The following is a 14906-nucleotide window of genomic DNA, read 5'->3' on the forward strand; positions in this document are numbered from 1 at the left end:
CCGTTGAGGCACTGGCACCTGTGCACTGAGATAGAGAAAGGAGAGAGAGTACAACATCTGTACAAGGCCCGACTCACCGCAGTGGCGGGCCCGTGGCCTGCAGAACTACTCGACAGCGAGGATGCGGCAAGGCCTAGCCCAAACCTGGTCAGCGCGTAGCATGTACCGGGGGGGACGCAGGGCCAAAGCCTCAGTTGGCGAGTTTAAGCAGACAGCAAAACATGGAAAGGTAACAAAGGGAGAGAGAGTACATCATTCGTACAAGGCCCGACTCACCGCAGTGGCGGGCCTCTGGCCCGGCAAAACTACTCGACAGCATGGATGCGACAAGGCCTAGCCTCGTAGAGGAGAACGCAGCTGGTAGAGTCACACGACAGCAGGGATACAGCAAAGCCTAGCCCTGAGGTGGACACGTGTACTCTCAGGAAGAACAGACAATCATTTGCGGATGACTGCATAGGCTGTCGCTCACATACGATAAAAAGAGCGGCCTACCATGCAAGCGGGGAGACTGCTGAAAGACAGAAAGGCAATAAAGGACTCTGTCTTTTTTAAGTCGTTGATTCCAGGAAAGCAGCAAGCCGGCTTTCAGCACGAATGCAAGGGAAATATAACTGACTCGAATCTACTCGAGAAGCTGTTTTCTATCAATATGCTCAGCCTAACACAGAGGTCTTACCATACCGTCTTGAGATGGAAAAAGAGGAGGATCTTCCTGTGAGTGTCGGTTTTATTCCATCAGTAGGCGGGACCGAGTGCGTCATCCCAGGAAGGGACCTTTTGGCAGCTCTGGTATAGATAGCTCAGCAATACCTACCGAAGGGCAGGAATATCCCATACCTATCTGGTGGTGGTCGTCTTCGAATTGAAAGGGAACTCCCTCTATGTTGCTGGGTAATTCATTCCCATTTGCTCTAGCGTATATCAAACTTGGTTTGTTGGGATGAAGATTATTAAGTAATTAAAGTCAAATTTATTTATTTTTTTCTGAGAAAGCCAGTCATTTAACAGTCCAATTAGTTTCTTTTGTGGTATTAATATCAGAGTTTTTTTCTAGCATGTCAATGTTGCATTTTTGTACCTGTAGAGAGTGAGTGCGTGGTAGTAAAGGAGAAGAGAGACGATGATAGAAGGCGAGAGTCAGATGGTTAAGACATTGCATGTAATAATGTAAATACTGTAGAAAAATATAAAATATCCAGTTTAAAACTAATGAAGAGTAATTTTCACAAAACAACGGTTGATACCAACTAAAAGGAGGAAAATAAAACTGAATATCTGACAACTGGATCTAACCGAAGACAGAAAATGACTGGTATATACTACATATAAAATACCAAAACAGCGTCTTGTTTAAAATAGCAAACGGGTTGGTAGTGCAAATTAATATACACTGGAAGATATGAAAAGACACCTTTATGTCTTCAGTATCTTCCATGACAGCAGATATTTTGACAAGTGTTTTCTTTGATTTTGGTGGCGCAGTGATACGTGGTTAGCACAGGTGCAGCAATTTGCCTAATCGTGACGTTGTGCTGGATATTGTAACAGCTTGGAGCACTAATAGACCACTCATATAACATTCTAACAATCCATTTATAAGCATCCTTTAGGCATGTGTGAGCAAGCACAGTGCACTCTGTATCACTTTTTACTGCGTACCTTAAAATAACAGTACACTGGTGTTACCGGAAATTGGTAGACCGTGAGAAAAGTAAATATAGGGCCTGATATTCGTAAGGTTTGCGCACAGTGGTTTGGCAATACAGTGGGGATCACCCATTCAGCTGTGTCTGCCACCTCGACCGGTTCATAACCGCATTGCTGCGACGTGCTGAGGAACATATTAAATTCCCCAGTACCAGGGCAAACAGTGAGGAGATAATGCAGGGGTTTTTTTCAGGTCGTGCACCTGCCGCGCATGGTAGGTGCAATTGACTGCATCCATATTGCTATCCGGGTACCTGTTCCAGTTGTCCTGTTCTATCAGGATTCCAGTTGTATTTGGAATAGTGGGAAATTTGAATAGCTATTCCATGCCATGTAAACAGGGTATTCCGAATGAATCTGTCCGTATTTTGGATACCAGTATTCCGAAAACCTGACACCCAATACCCGCTTAGTATAAGGAGACTATCGGAATACTAGCCCTTCTAGACACCTGTGGCAATGTTGCCCCGACCCTGTGTGTATTTTGTGTTGTATGTTATGTGTTGTGTGTCAATGTTGGTGTACAGTCATTGGTACATGGGATATAAATGGGTCTGTGGAACACAAATTGTTTAAAATGTATATTTGTATTTAGGCATGAGGATTGCACAGCAATTTACGAGGAGGTAAAATGTAATAATATGCAAGCATGGGGAATTGCACTTTATTAATTCACATGCAGTTGTACTGAGACTCCAATTGAATGATTGATTAGCAGTCGAGTCTCGGTACAGCTGCATAAAAGCTGCATGTTTTCACTCACTCTGGGTTGTGTGTTCGGCGAGTGGAGAACGGGATTGGAGACAGAGGTTATAATAATAATAATAATAATAGTTACAATATCAGCTCACCGTGTTTGTCTGTGTAGTCAGTTTTGTTTGTCACTTTATTTTGGCTAAAGTGTCGTGTCCTGTGTTATTTTGTCTTTACAACCTTTTATTTTCTGTCTGTTTCATTATTAAACGCTGAGCGAAACTAATCGCTCAGCTTCACCAAACTCCACTGCTCTGTTGTTTATTTCCTGGTTCCTGGTCTGACGTCAACCACTGCAGCCGTCTTTGTGACAACACCTTATTCAGAAAACCATTTTTTTTTCCTAGACACATCAGTCGTCGTTTTATAAGCTATAATATATAAGACGATGGCTTGTGTGCCCAACAAAGCCTTTGCAAAAACTGTGCACAAATATATTAGTACTGACCCCAAACTGGTTGCCGACTATGCAATATCTTCCTATTTTTTAAAAAGTTTTTAGTAGATCAACAGTCAATACCTGTAGTCACATTGAGATTAAAACCTCTTTTACGAGTGAGACCTAGCAGCAAGTCAATTGGACAAAAAGAATACACAATAAAATACAATTAAGATACAGGCAAATCACATTTAAAACAATAATTGAAATACACAAAAGTAGTCAACTATTTAAAACAATTACAACTCTGTCACGAAATTATGCAGTTTACTCTTAAATTGCAATAAAGATATCTGGGTCTGCAGATTTAGTTTTGACTGTAACTCATTCCAGGACCATGGGGCATAATAAGTAAAGGATCCTTTACCAGCCTGAGTACACACATTTGGGATTTTAAAATGCAAAAAATAATGCGATCTGAGGCTATGGTTACTATGGGAAGCTATAAGGTATTCATTTAAATAAGTATATTCATATAATTTACATTGAATAGCCTGATATACCAGAATATACCAGTGCTTCAACCTGCGTAAAGCCAAAGAAGTCCAGCCTACCAGATCGTATAATATTGTGGCAAAGTGGTGTATACGTGCAGGTGAGTGCAGTGCAGAGTGGATAAATGACACAGACGATGATATACAGGTGCAAGGGTGTTTATTAAAGGAATTAAATGTCCAGAGCCTTATAGCAAACCTGTAAATAATAATAATAATAATAATGTTGGAAGTGGTACAGCGGCGTGTATCACTTTTAATTTATAATCCCACGGGTTTGACCTGTAACCCAAAGTCCAGTTCTTTCACCCACACAAAACACAGACACAATTCCGACAGTGCGTGATTTTAGTGCTCGTGGTGCAAAGACACGGTTCATGTAGTGGAAAGGTGAGTGGTGATATCCGGGTTTTACGCTGGCCTGCGGCTGCAGCTCCGGATCGTGCTCAGTAGTCTTAGTGAAAACAACACAAGTCAAACAGTGTTAATACACAAACAAGCACGACACTCACGGTTTCGGTATACAAACGGGTTCCTTCTGGGTTATTTAGAGTAACCATCTGCAAAAGAACAGATCACAAACCCACGCCCCCCTATTTATACCCTCGCCCATGACCCCTAGGTTAACGAGTGCATCCAATCCTCAGATCCAATCCTCAGATGCCACGCCGTTTACCGTCCGGGTCAGTGAGCTTGGGTGCCGTAGGTCCGCCCCTTTCCTAAATGGCCGGCTTCCACCTACCCTTCGAAATAAATTGTCTTGCCATTTGTTTAAGGTTACTCTGTTCCTTCTTTCTAGTGCCCTCACCGGTCGGGAAGGAGATCTAACACCATGCGTCATTCGATCTCTGTCACAAATATACAATGAGTATTAAATCTTGTATTTCTATTGTACCTCAATGCTGCATGATATAGCGAGTCCAGTTTACCTAAAGTTGATGGTGATGCAAAACTGTATACTGCATTACCATAGTGAATTTGCGGCAAAAACATACAAACAATAAGCCTCTTTTTTTTGTTTCCATAACATATATAACATGTGCATATCATATCTTGTTCTGCACTACAAAAAAAAAGTCACAGTAGTTATATCCCAGCCCTTATTTTGAATTGGTGGAAGTCACCACCATGACTAGAGATAGGTCACTATGTACTAAAAGTACATTATTTGTATGCATTTGACATACTCACATCTATGCCCCCTTTTCCATCACTTTTTGACTAGTTTGTGAAATATGTGCCTTATAGCAGAGTGACATTCCAGAAGTAGTGGGTTCAAGAATAGATATTTGGTCTTATACTACTGATTTATCAATTTTCAGAAAATATTCTAATGTTGCTATTGTTTCAGGCAAAACTAGAGCAAACAACAACATATGAAAATTTGTAGGTTAACATAAACACTTAAATATTTGCTACAGTTACAGTAGAGGATACATTTAAGCAAAAAGTAAGCGTCTGTCAAGAAATTTTAATTACATTGTAGCAGGGGGAGATCTGTGCTGACTCTGCTGGCGTGTTCACAGGGCTGCAGGAAGAGGGCGGCAGTTGTCCAACAACCACCTGTGAGTCATGGCAGTGACACGGGGAGGTGGGAAAGTGGGTGTGTGGACTTTCCCCCTCTCTGAATGGCTGAGAGATTGGGAGATTGTTAGCCCTATAAATTTATTTTAAACGTGCCGAGAGTGCGGAAGCGCTGGTCCACAACCGAGAACCAGTTGGAGAGAACGAAACAGAGTTTCAGAGCGAGACAGTGAGGGCGGGGAACCCTTGGGCAGACCCCTGAATATTACAGCTGAGCAGGCTAGTTAGCCGGCAGCATAGGACGGTGATCCTGGTCGCACGGGTAGCGGCGACCGGGATATCACTGCAAAGTGCAGCACCTTTTCTTTGTAGTTTTGTTACTATTTTATTTTCCCTTTTTCTTTTCGCCTTCTATTCTTGAATTATTGTTTGAAGCACCTGCGAGTGCGCTTGCACCCTGAACTGTTTTACCATTATTTGGTATTCCCGTGGTCTGTTTACCATAGGTGGCAAGCAGACCACGGACCAACAGCGCCATCTGCGGGTTAAATGAAAAATATTAACCCAAAATAAAACTGGGCACCTGTGCGGTGTTGCCAAATCCACCTGTCTGTCTCCTGTGTCAGTGAATTACCCACCACCCTTCCACACGTGGTGTGAGAAGTGGGATTCACTGGCATTGCCCCAAGCAGTGCATCTACAGAAGGAGCAGACTGGCAATGGATGCTACCCAGTTTGCCGCGATGATGGTCCTCCAGCGACAGACGCTCACCGCGGCAGTGCAGGGGGGGCGGCTAGACCCGCAGCTCCAGACCACTCCCTACAGAGACCCACCAAGATGACGGCCGAGGATCGACCTGACGCCTACTTGGAGGTGTTCGAGGCCATGGCGATCTCGGCCGGGTTGCCCCAAGCTCAGTGGGCTAGCTGTTTGTTGCCACAACTCACCGCTGTGTCACTGACACACTCTCCTGTGTCAGTGAATTACCCACCACCCTTCCACATACATATTAAAATACAACCATTTGTTAAGGAATGAAAAAAAATAACGGTGCGATCAATCTCCTGAAGATAAAAATAAATTAAATTACTTTACAGCTAGATAGATAACATGACAGATGCCACATTTCATTTTTTTAAATTTTTTAAAAAAAAAAAATTTTAAAACATTTAGACTTTTTATATGATTACAAAATAACTCCCAGACTTCATCAGGGTCTACAGTTTTAGTCAAACGAAATTAGTTAATTTGGTAATGAATAATTATATTATTATATATATATATATATATATATATATATATATATATATATATATATATTATATAATATCGATATATATAAATTACAAAGTATTTTAAATATATACTATATATATATGTTAATTAAACTCTTCTTCTTCAAGTGAAATGTTATTTTCTTATCTTGTGTGACCCATGAGAGGTTATTTATATACAGAAAAATTTCTGGTGTCCTGGCATATTTTACACCCCATGCGAATCTGTGCCAGGCAAAAAATAAATTAAAAAAAAAAAAAAAAAAAAAAAAAAAAAAACACAACCTTCCCACGCCCTTGCTAGGTAGGCATACATAAAATTAACGAACAAACAAAGCAAGCTTCCTGAAAGTGTTGGCACTTTCAAGCTTACAAATCCGTCCCGCTCACTACACGTGTGCATCGAGTCAGTAAGTGCAGTGCAATGCGATAGCATTTTATGTTTGGTAAAATAGTTTGCTCGTTGGATCACACGCTTCTCAGAAAGACATCCATCACGAGCAATGCACGCACTGACTGAACTGATGGCCCAACAAGCCAATTAACACAAGAGCACCTTCTGACACTCTCCATAATAGGACGATTACTCCTATGGGTTCCTCATGGTTGCTCACCCAATGAAAACTAAAATGGGGTGGGGCTAAGGTTATGTAGCAATCTGGTGCTGGAGTTGGTAAACAGCATTGACCGAAAAGGAACAAACGGGAGAAGATTGTGCAGAGGGTTTTGCAGATCGTGGCGGTAAGTTATTGCATTTTCTCTCGAAATTTGGAAGTAAACTAAATAAAACTATGACATTTTATTTCATATGTATGTTTAAATGTAGTATGTTCTATACATGTAATCAATTTAAACTTAAAATTATGCGAAACAATATTTTGTGACTGCGTTTGGCATGCACTAAACCAAGACGCTAATTAAGTTAGTCGTTAGTGGTACTTCTTAAAGTAAAATATAGTAGCATGTAATGTACATGTCCGAAATTCGAAACGAACAGATTTAGACGAAAAAAAAAACCTTTAAAGGTTTTCAGTGAATACTGTTTGTTGTGCTCTGCTTGTTGAGGTGTTGGCCTCCATGTGGAACACGATAGAGGCGTGGTGCTAACTTGCAACTTTCCTGTTGTGTCCACGCAGTGAAACTCAGAAATGCATTGAACCTATTTACCTGTGTAAGACGACTGTCTGGTGAGTCTGCTTCTTTGCCAGTTTTGTATACAGACGGGTCTTTTATTCAGTTTTGATTTAAAATGTAACTATTTGAAAACAAACAGACACAAATGAAATTGTCAGTAACAACGTCATCGAAGGACTTTCATGTATCTTGTAGGCATATCTATTGAGAGAATTACACGAGGCTTAATTCTAGTAACTTTCCTGTGGTCCAGTAGTTACAGTAAATTTATGAGTATCTGTTGTAATATTGTATAATGATTGCAGTATTAGTGTTTATAGCAACAGCTGTTGAGTTTTAAGATATTTATGGAAAAGTGTAGTAGTACCAGTTGCTTTGCCACACATTACACACTGGGTACAGTGGGTAACCAAAGGTGAAGTATAATTTGTAAAGATGCCAGAGTTTAATATTGTTTATTAAGATTCGACTGAACATATTGTCCTGTAACTGTACATGCCATGTTGCTGAATCACTGACAGACTGGTTTAGTGCTGCGGTCACCTGCTGGCAGATTGGTAGTGACATTATGCCAGCTGTCTCAAGGAGGTGAGCTGAAGGTCTAGGTTATGGAAAAAAAAGACTATCTTGTGTTACTGGGATCAGGCTGTTTTCAAAGTACAAGCTAGTCATACACTTCAATTAAGTGCCATTTTATAGGAGTATTTATTAGGCTTCCAGGCCCATAGGGCTAGGAAGCCTATTGTTATTGCTGGGATTATTCTTATTCTTTCTGACAAAAGTTGTTCAAACTCATGAAATTTGGATGGTAGATGCTTTGGTCAATGTTAATTGAACATATGTCGTAGGTCACATGGTTTGGGTGCCATATTGTATTGAAAAAACATTTTGCCTAAATGTAAAAATGTGTCTTTCGAAAACCACTTATTGCAGAGTGCTGGAAGTTGGTATACTTGTTGAGGGATACTCCAAGATTAACTGGTGGTCGTAAGAAGCAGAAGGGTTGTGTGGTATGGCGACCATGCTGCATGACATCATAATTGCACGGTACAGGCGTCATAATCACAAACTACAAAGATCTTCTCCCAAACGGCTAGTTCGATTGAAGCAAAAATTGGCACATATGATCCTAGTATGGTTGTCTTTAAGATTTGGTCAAGGGAAGTTGCTACAATAAAAAAACATGGTGGCCATGTTGGATGACCTCATCAACTTACAAAACTGGCTAATAACTCCTTGTAGAGTGTGGACAGACCATGGTTACAATGGAACACATAGTAACGCTTGTCCCCTATATTAAAAAATTAATTGCCAGTGACCTTTGACCGCTCCTAAAGGTCAAATGTGAAACTGGCTTACAACTCCTGAGAGAGTGCAGATAGGGTCATGGTTACTATGGAACACCTATAGTAACCCATGCATTCTGCACTATTTGCTGAAGGGTTTGGTACTGGAAGCCGTAAAGTTTCTGGCAAGTCTAGTTATTATTCTGTAGGCAAGTTTTGGAGTTAGGTTTTAAATACTTGAGCAACTATTTTAGCTTTTTTTTTTTTAAATATGAAAAGGATCTTATGAAGGAGCAGTAGAAACAGATATCAGTGGTGTAAACTAAGAGTAACTTGGACTTCAACAGCTGCAGTTATTGGTGGACCAGTATATCTAACAATATCTTCCTATTACTTAATGTGTTCAGTAATACACTTGCAGATAAGGCTGTAGCATCATTTGCAGACCTAGAGAGTCATTGTACAACAAACAAACATGTGCTGATTACATAGTGTAAGACGCACACCAGACGCAAAGCAGTTTTTCATTAAGAAACAAAATAGTTCTACAGTGATGTGACCATACACACCTGAAGTGATACAGACGTGATGTGACAGATTTGAAAACTGCCAGATATATAAAACTATTCAAATTGCTATTGACAAAACTATGATCAAGACTGGTACATATTTGTAAACATGATTTGGAAATTGAGTTTCTTCTCTGAGGTATTTCAACATGTATGCCAATAAATCATACTTACCAGGCTTATCCAGTTCCCTCGAAATGGACTCCCATATATAATCTTTCATCTCTGTATGTTTATTGCGATGATCTTTGTCATAAAGCTCTGGGTATTTTCACGGCAAGCGTTATATTTTCCTCCTTCATTTTTGGTACTGCTTCACCCTTGTGGACACTGTGCATTGAAGCTGTTGCATGACAAAATCGCAAAAATAGGATTCAGTCCTATTTCGTGTCGCTGTGGTGGCCTGTGGTGTGAAAGCTACTCCTCAAAAGTATTTTGGTAACATTATAATTCAAGCTAGTATTTGTTAATCACAAGTTAAACTCATTTCAAAATGGTACACCTTAAAAATGAAACCCATGAAAGTAAACAGAATCTAGATTGTGGCCTGGATTTGCACAGAGGGGATACTAAAAACACTCCTTTTACTTATGTAAACATAAAGTGGGTGGTTTCTTACTTAGACTCCCCCTGAGGAGGTACAAAAGAATATTGATCATTGGGCAGACCTAGTGGTACAGTAGGCCTTTGGACTGTGCAGTTGTCTTTTTTAAAAAAAAAAAAAAAACCCACGATTTTGTGATTTAACTGTTTTGTAAATGTTTTAATGTTATAAATGATTGCTGTTTATTAAAACATTTCCATGGTATGGCAACGGGATCAGTATTACTAATTTGTTTGTATTTTAATAGAATTATATCTTGGCGAGAATAACATATTATTGAATATAATAAATCATGAACCCAAGAAAATGTTGTTTAACAATAACAACAAAAAACGTGGCAGGCACAGAATAGTTTATGAAGAAAAAGCCTACTTTTTCCATGTTATGTTTGTAAAGGACACTTTCTAAAAGGAGAGGTTTTTAACTAGCAAGTAGTGTACAGTGACATTCTCAAGGCCAAGAAATACAGTATAAAACTTCAGAAGCAGTTCTGTTTATTGAGGTAGTAGTGACGTATTTGGACAGTTATCATTAAATTCATACAACTGTAAATTATATTCTGGAAAAACAGCAACAAATTCAATGAGCAATGTTTGTTTGTATGAACGTGAAAACAAACTAATTTGTTTTGCATTAGTATAAACCTGTTATCTGCATTGTTTGGACATAAACACAACATGCCAGGGTCTCAAGGCAAGGTCAGTAGATAAAATAAAATAAAATTTTGCAATTGTCCTGGAAAATGCATGTAAAACATTTACCCATGTGTATTCTTATAAATGCAATTGTAAAGAGGGTAATCTAGACAGATTGTGACTGGTTGGACTGCTGATAATGAGAAAATCAACATGCCCAGGGTTACAGTAGTTTCTTGGCCCAGTCATGTTTTTAATTGAGGGTTATTGGCAGCTGCTTTGTCTTGGAGATCTGTTGATTCCAACATAGCTCCTTAAGTACAGTATATATAAAATAATCACTTTGAAGGCATTTTCAAACAAACTTTGTGGCTTACATTTTCTACTACAGTATAAGAAAATTGGAGTTAAATTGCTCACTCCAAAGTGATTACTACTGTACATAAGCAATCGGGCCCAGTGTGTGTTTTACGAACAGGCTAAACTGTAAGTAACGTTTTATGTATTAATGTTCAATTGCTCTTGAATAACAACATTGTCACAAACAGCTAAAAGAAGTACCTTAAATCATTGTTTCCTGACAATTTGAAGCATAAGTAAATGGGAAGTAATGCCAATTAATGAACAGTCAAGAAAAGATAAATCCATAATAAAAACCTTTGAAATCAGACCCAATTGCATAATGCCTGAAAAATGTAGTTTATACTTCAGCAAATTCTGTGCACAGTGCAAATTGTATTTTTGGCAACTGTACCATTTTGCAGCCACATTATATCTTTATTGTATGCTTGTGGTTCATTTTTGCTGCAGGTTTTCTCTTAATCTGAACCAAGAGATGCAACCTTGATTGTTTTACGTATTGTACTATCGGCCTGTACAGCGTTTTCGTTAACCGTAAATACACGTCAGACGGTTTCAAAAGCTAGTTGACGGACAGAGAATAAAGCTTTTGCGGGCGTTGATTTAACTGGCAACAAAAGGTCTGTGACCGGCAGCTGAATACATGACTGCCTCGTGCTTCTAGACTGCACCCTTTAAAGACACACGCAGTCCAAATAAGAGTGATTCGGCATTTCTTTTCTTAGCGCATACTTGTTAACAAAGCAAGTCACCAATAGGCTGCTCAATCCACGCCCCCTCCATCTGTTTTGCCTGACAGAGAGGATTTTGAAATGAAAGTTGTACCAAGATTGTACATTCTGTAGTCTAGAAACATGTCTGTCTAATCTTGTGTACGTTTGCACACCCTCCTGTCTTTTGAAGTACAAAATGCTTTAATTCAAGCTGATATTATACTTGTCGATTTCAGTTACGCTAAGAACGATCATGTAAAATATTTGCATTTGAAAGTATGACACTAAATATGTTCAATAAGAATATTTCAGCAACCTTAGAAAAATGGATAATAATTAATATTATTAAAACATAATATATATGTTAATGTTAAAACATAAGGCTGTTAAGTGAAAGGAATTCATTTTTTTGTTTTTTTTTCTCATATCCTTTTGTTTCTACGTAACTTTTGTATTGCTTTAAGAGTGGACAAATGTCGGACAAATGACAATGACGTGTGGTATATTATCAATTTCATTACAAACCTCTGCTATTTTACCTACAGTAAAGAAGTTCTAAACACAGTCCTGTGTTTCAGAAGGTTGTGGTACTCTTAAATTAATTGGACCATGTGGCAAAGTGGTTAATATTGTGCAGGTGATCAATGAACAGACAGACAATTGTTATCCAGGTGCAAAGTTTGTTTAATTATCTTTTTGTTTCTAGTGCCTAACAGCAAAACAAACAGTAAACAATAGTGATGTTAAGTAATACAGCAGCGTGCATTACTTAAATTATAATCCCCAGGTTAGTCCCGCAAGTAGTCCTGTTGTTATTGTACACACACACACAAAACACATACAATGTGTGTGAATTAGTACTGGTGATGCAAATAGTTTATTGTGATGCAGTGCAGTGCTGTTCCGGGTTTGTGCTGGCCTCTGACGACAGCTCCGGAATGTGTTAGCTGTCTAGTGATGGTAAACAACAAATAGACAGAAGAAAGAGACACTCACGATATGGATACGCAAAACACAGTTCCTTCTGGATCACTTTTCACAAACCAAAATGAAGGAACAGATACCATCGCTTTGACCCTTATTTATACCGTCACTCATGACCCCTTGGTAAACGATTGCCGCCACTCTTCCAATCCGCGGCTGCCACATAATTTCCCTTCCAGGTCAATTAATTGGTGTACTGAAGCTCCGTCTCTTTTCTACATGACATGACTTTTAACCCTCGGAATGAAGTGTAAGGCCAAGTAGTACTCTTTTTTTTTTATTCCCGTTATTTAATGCACTCGCAGGTCAGAAGGGAGATCACATATCCCACCGCTCAGACTGGAGCCGAAGGATCACTCTGAAACAACCCCCCCCCCCCCCCTCCCCCCCACAATGAGAAAAATAATCGGCATTTTGGTAAACAATATACCATGTGGTAAATGATGGGCTGCAATGCCAGATACCACAGAGTTATCCTGGCATTGCTATCCTTCATTGTGCTTAACCAGTTGAGTGGGGCGTGGTCTGTGACCAGATCAAATTAATGTCCCAGCAGGTAGTATTATAAGGAGTGAGCAGCCCGTTTAATGGCCAGACACTGACTACGGAGTAGTTGTGCTCCTGAAGGAGCATCTTTTTCCCGATGTGCAATATTGGGTGTTCTACTCAACCTTTTGGGGCAAGACTGCACCAAAACCCAAATCTAACGCATCGATGTGGACGATGAATCTCTTGGTGAAATCAGGTGTGATAAGGGTGGGGACCTGGCACAGTTTATGTTTAACAGTATCAAACGCCCACTGACACTCAGCTGACCGCTTAATTAAATTTGGAGCACTCTTTTTGGTGAGGTCAACTAAAGGGTTAACCACTGTAGCATACTCAGGGATAAAGCAGCGCTAATAACCAGCTTGGTTTTGGGGATTGCCGAGTCTACTAAAGCCTGGAATTTGGCGACAACGGGTTTCACCCTTCCATTCCCCATTTTTAAAAAAAAAAAAAAAATCCCAAACATTGAGTTTTGGCAAATGTGCATTTTCCAAAGTTAGCTGTTAGCTGGGCTACCCTTGGAGACTGAAGGATGGCTGCAATCCTAGCCAAATGCTCTCGCCAGGTGAAGCTATAAATAACCACGTCATCAATATACGCTGCTGCATATTCATGATGTGGCAGTAAAAATTGGTCCATCAGTCTCTGAAAGGCAGCGGGCACGACATGTAGCCCAAACGGCATGGTTTTGAAATGAAACGGCCCTTCAGGTTTTCTCTCTAGAACTGCGGGTTACAGTATCTCGTAGTCTATCTAGCATCAAACTTGGCAATAACGTTTACCTTTCGGAAATATACACAGAAATGGTTGGTGCCATCTTTCTTGGCCACTATGACAATAGGACTGAACCACTCGCTCCTGGAAGGTTCAGTCACACTAAGTTCTAGCATGTCTCATACCTCTTTGCAAACCCCACTTAGTAAAATTAAAAAAAAAAAACATAATAAAAGGCTTGCAGATATTTGACATTGAGCAATATGGGTTCTGTTAATTACTTGTACTACAGTACTGTACGTGTGAACAGACTTGAACCCTATATTTAAAAAAAAAAAAAAAAAATTATTGTATTTTAAAATGTGTGCATATGTACAGTATTTCAATAAAATCTAATTGTGTGATTTTATATTTTCTAACATGAGGTGACGTGAACAGCTTCAGACTGCATTTCCTAACAAATGTAGACAGTAACAGCTGTCTCCCCCCCTCCCCCCCAATTGGTAACACAAAATAATTAGGCTAGATGTTTAAATCTGTAGTTTTTTTGTTTTGTTTTCCTTATTTTTTTTTTTTTTTTATTTTTGTTGATTTTTTTTTTTTTTTTTTTTTTCTCTGGTTAAGTATTGAAATTGATTGTATGATTAAATTGCAATCATGATGTGTAGTGTTTGTTCACATTTATCTTATTTAATAACTAGGTTTATCTTTTCGAAAAACCTAGCTCTTTGAAATTAATTACTACGACAGCTGTGTGTTTCCTGCCTGTAATCTATAAATTGCTAATTGAACAGTCCCAAGTGAATATTTTGATAGAGCTGGCACCCAACATCCTGACTAATTTTCAGATTTAATCCTTGACTGCTGACGTAGGCATGGTGTAAGCATGTTAGAAGGGAGGTAATTGACATACAGGTGCGTGATTTTAGTCAAGGCTCCACAATGCACAGTGTGAGCCGAAAGATTTTGTTGGGGGCCGGAGATTACCCCCCGCCCTGTAACCGGGTAACCACCATAAACGCACGTAATTTCTTTGATTTACTGGGCCACCATACTTTGCAGTACAGCATGTAAAGGCATATCAGGGATTTAATTTTTTTTCTGTGTGACGTTATTGTGATTTTTAAAGGGCGGAGACAGTTTACAGCAGCAGATAGAAACAA

At 39.4% G+C, this 14906-nt stretch overlaps 1 protein-coding gene across 2 annotated transcripts in view; it reads left to right on the forward strand.

Moving 5' to 3' along the window:
- The first annotated feature begins 6844 nt into the window (after positions 1-6844).
- Positions 6845-14906, forward strand: part of LOC121315987 (atypical kinase COQ8A, mitochondrial-like) — a 54419-nt gene continuing 46357 nt past the window's right edge. The window contains exons 1-2 of one of the 2 annotated variants that reach the window (XM_041250645.1): positions 6899-6936; positions 7332-7382. The gene's annotated coding sequence lies outside the window, so the exon portion shown is untranslated. Of the gene's footprint in view, positions 6937-7331; positions 7383-14906 lie in introns of both variants that reach the window. The other variant, XM_041250644.1, reaches the window with a different exon arrangement.

The sequence above is a fragment of the Polyodon spathula genome, chromosome 5, assembly GCF_017654505.1.
Source record: "Polyodon spathula isolate WHYD16114869_AA chromosome 5, ASM1765450v1, whole genome shotgun sequence".
Lineage (NCBI taxonomy): Eukaryota > Metazoa > Chordata > Actinopteri > Acipenseriformes > Polyodontidae > Polyodon > Polyodon spathula.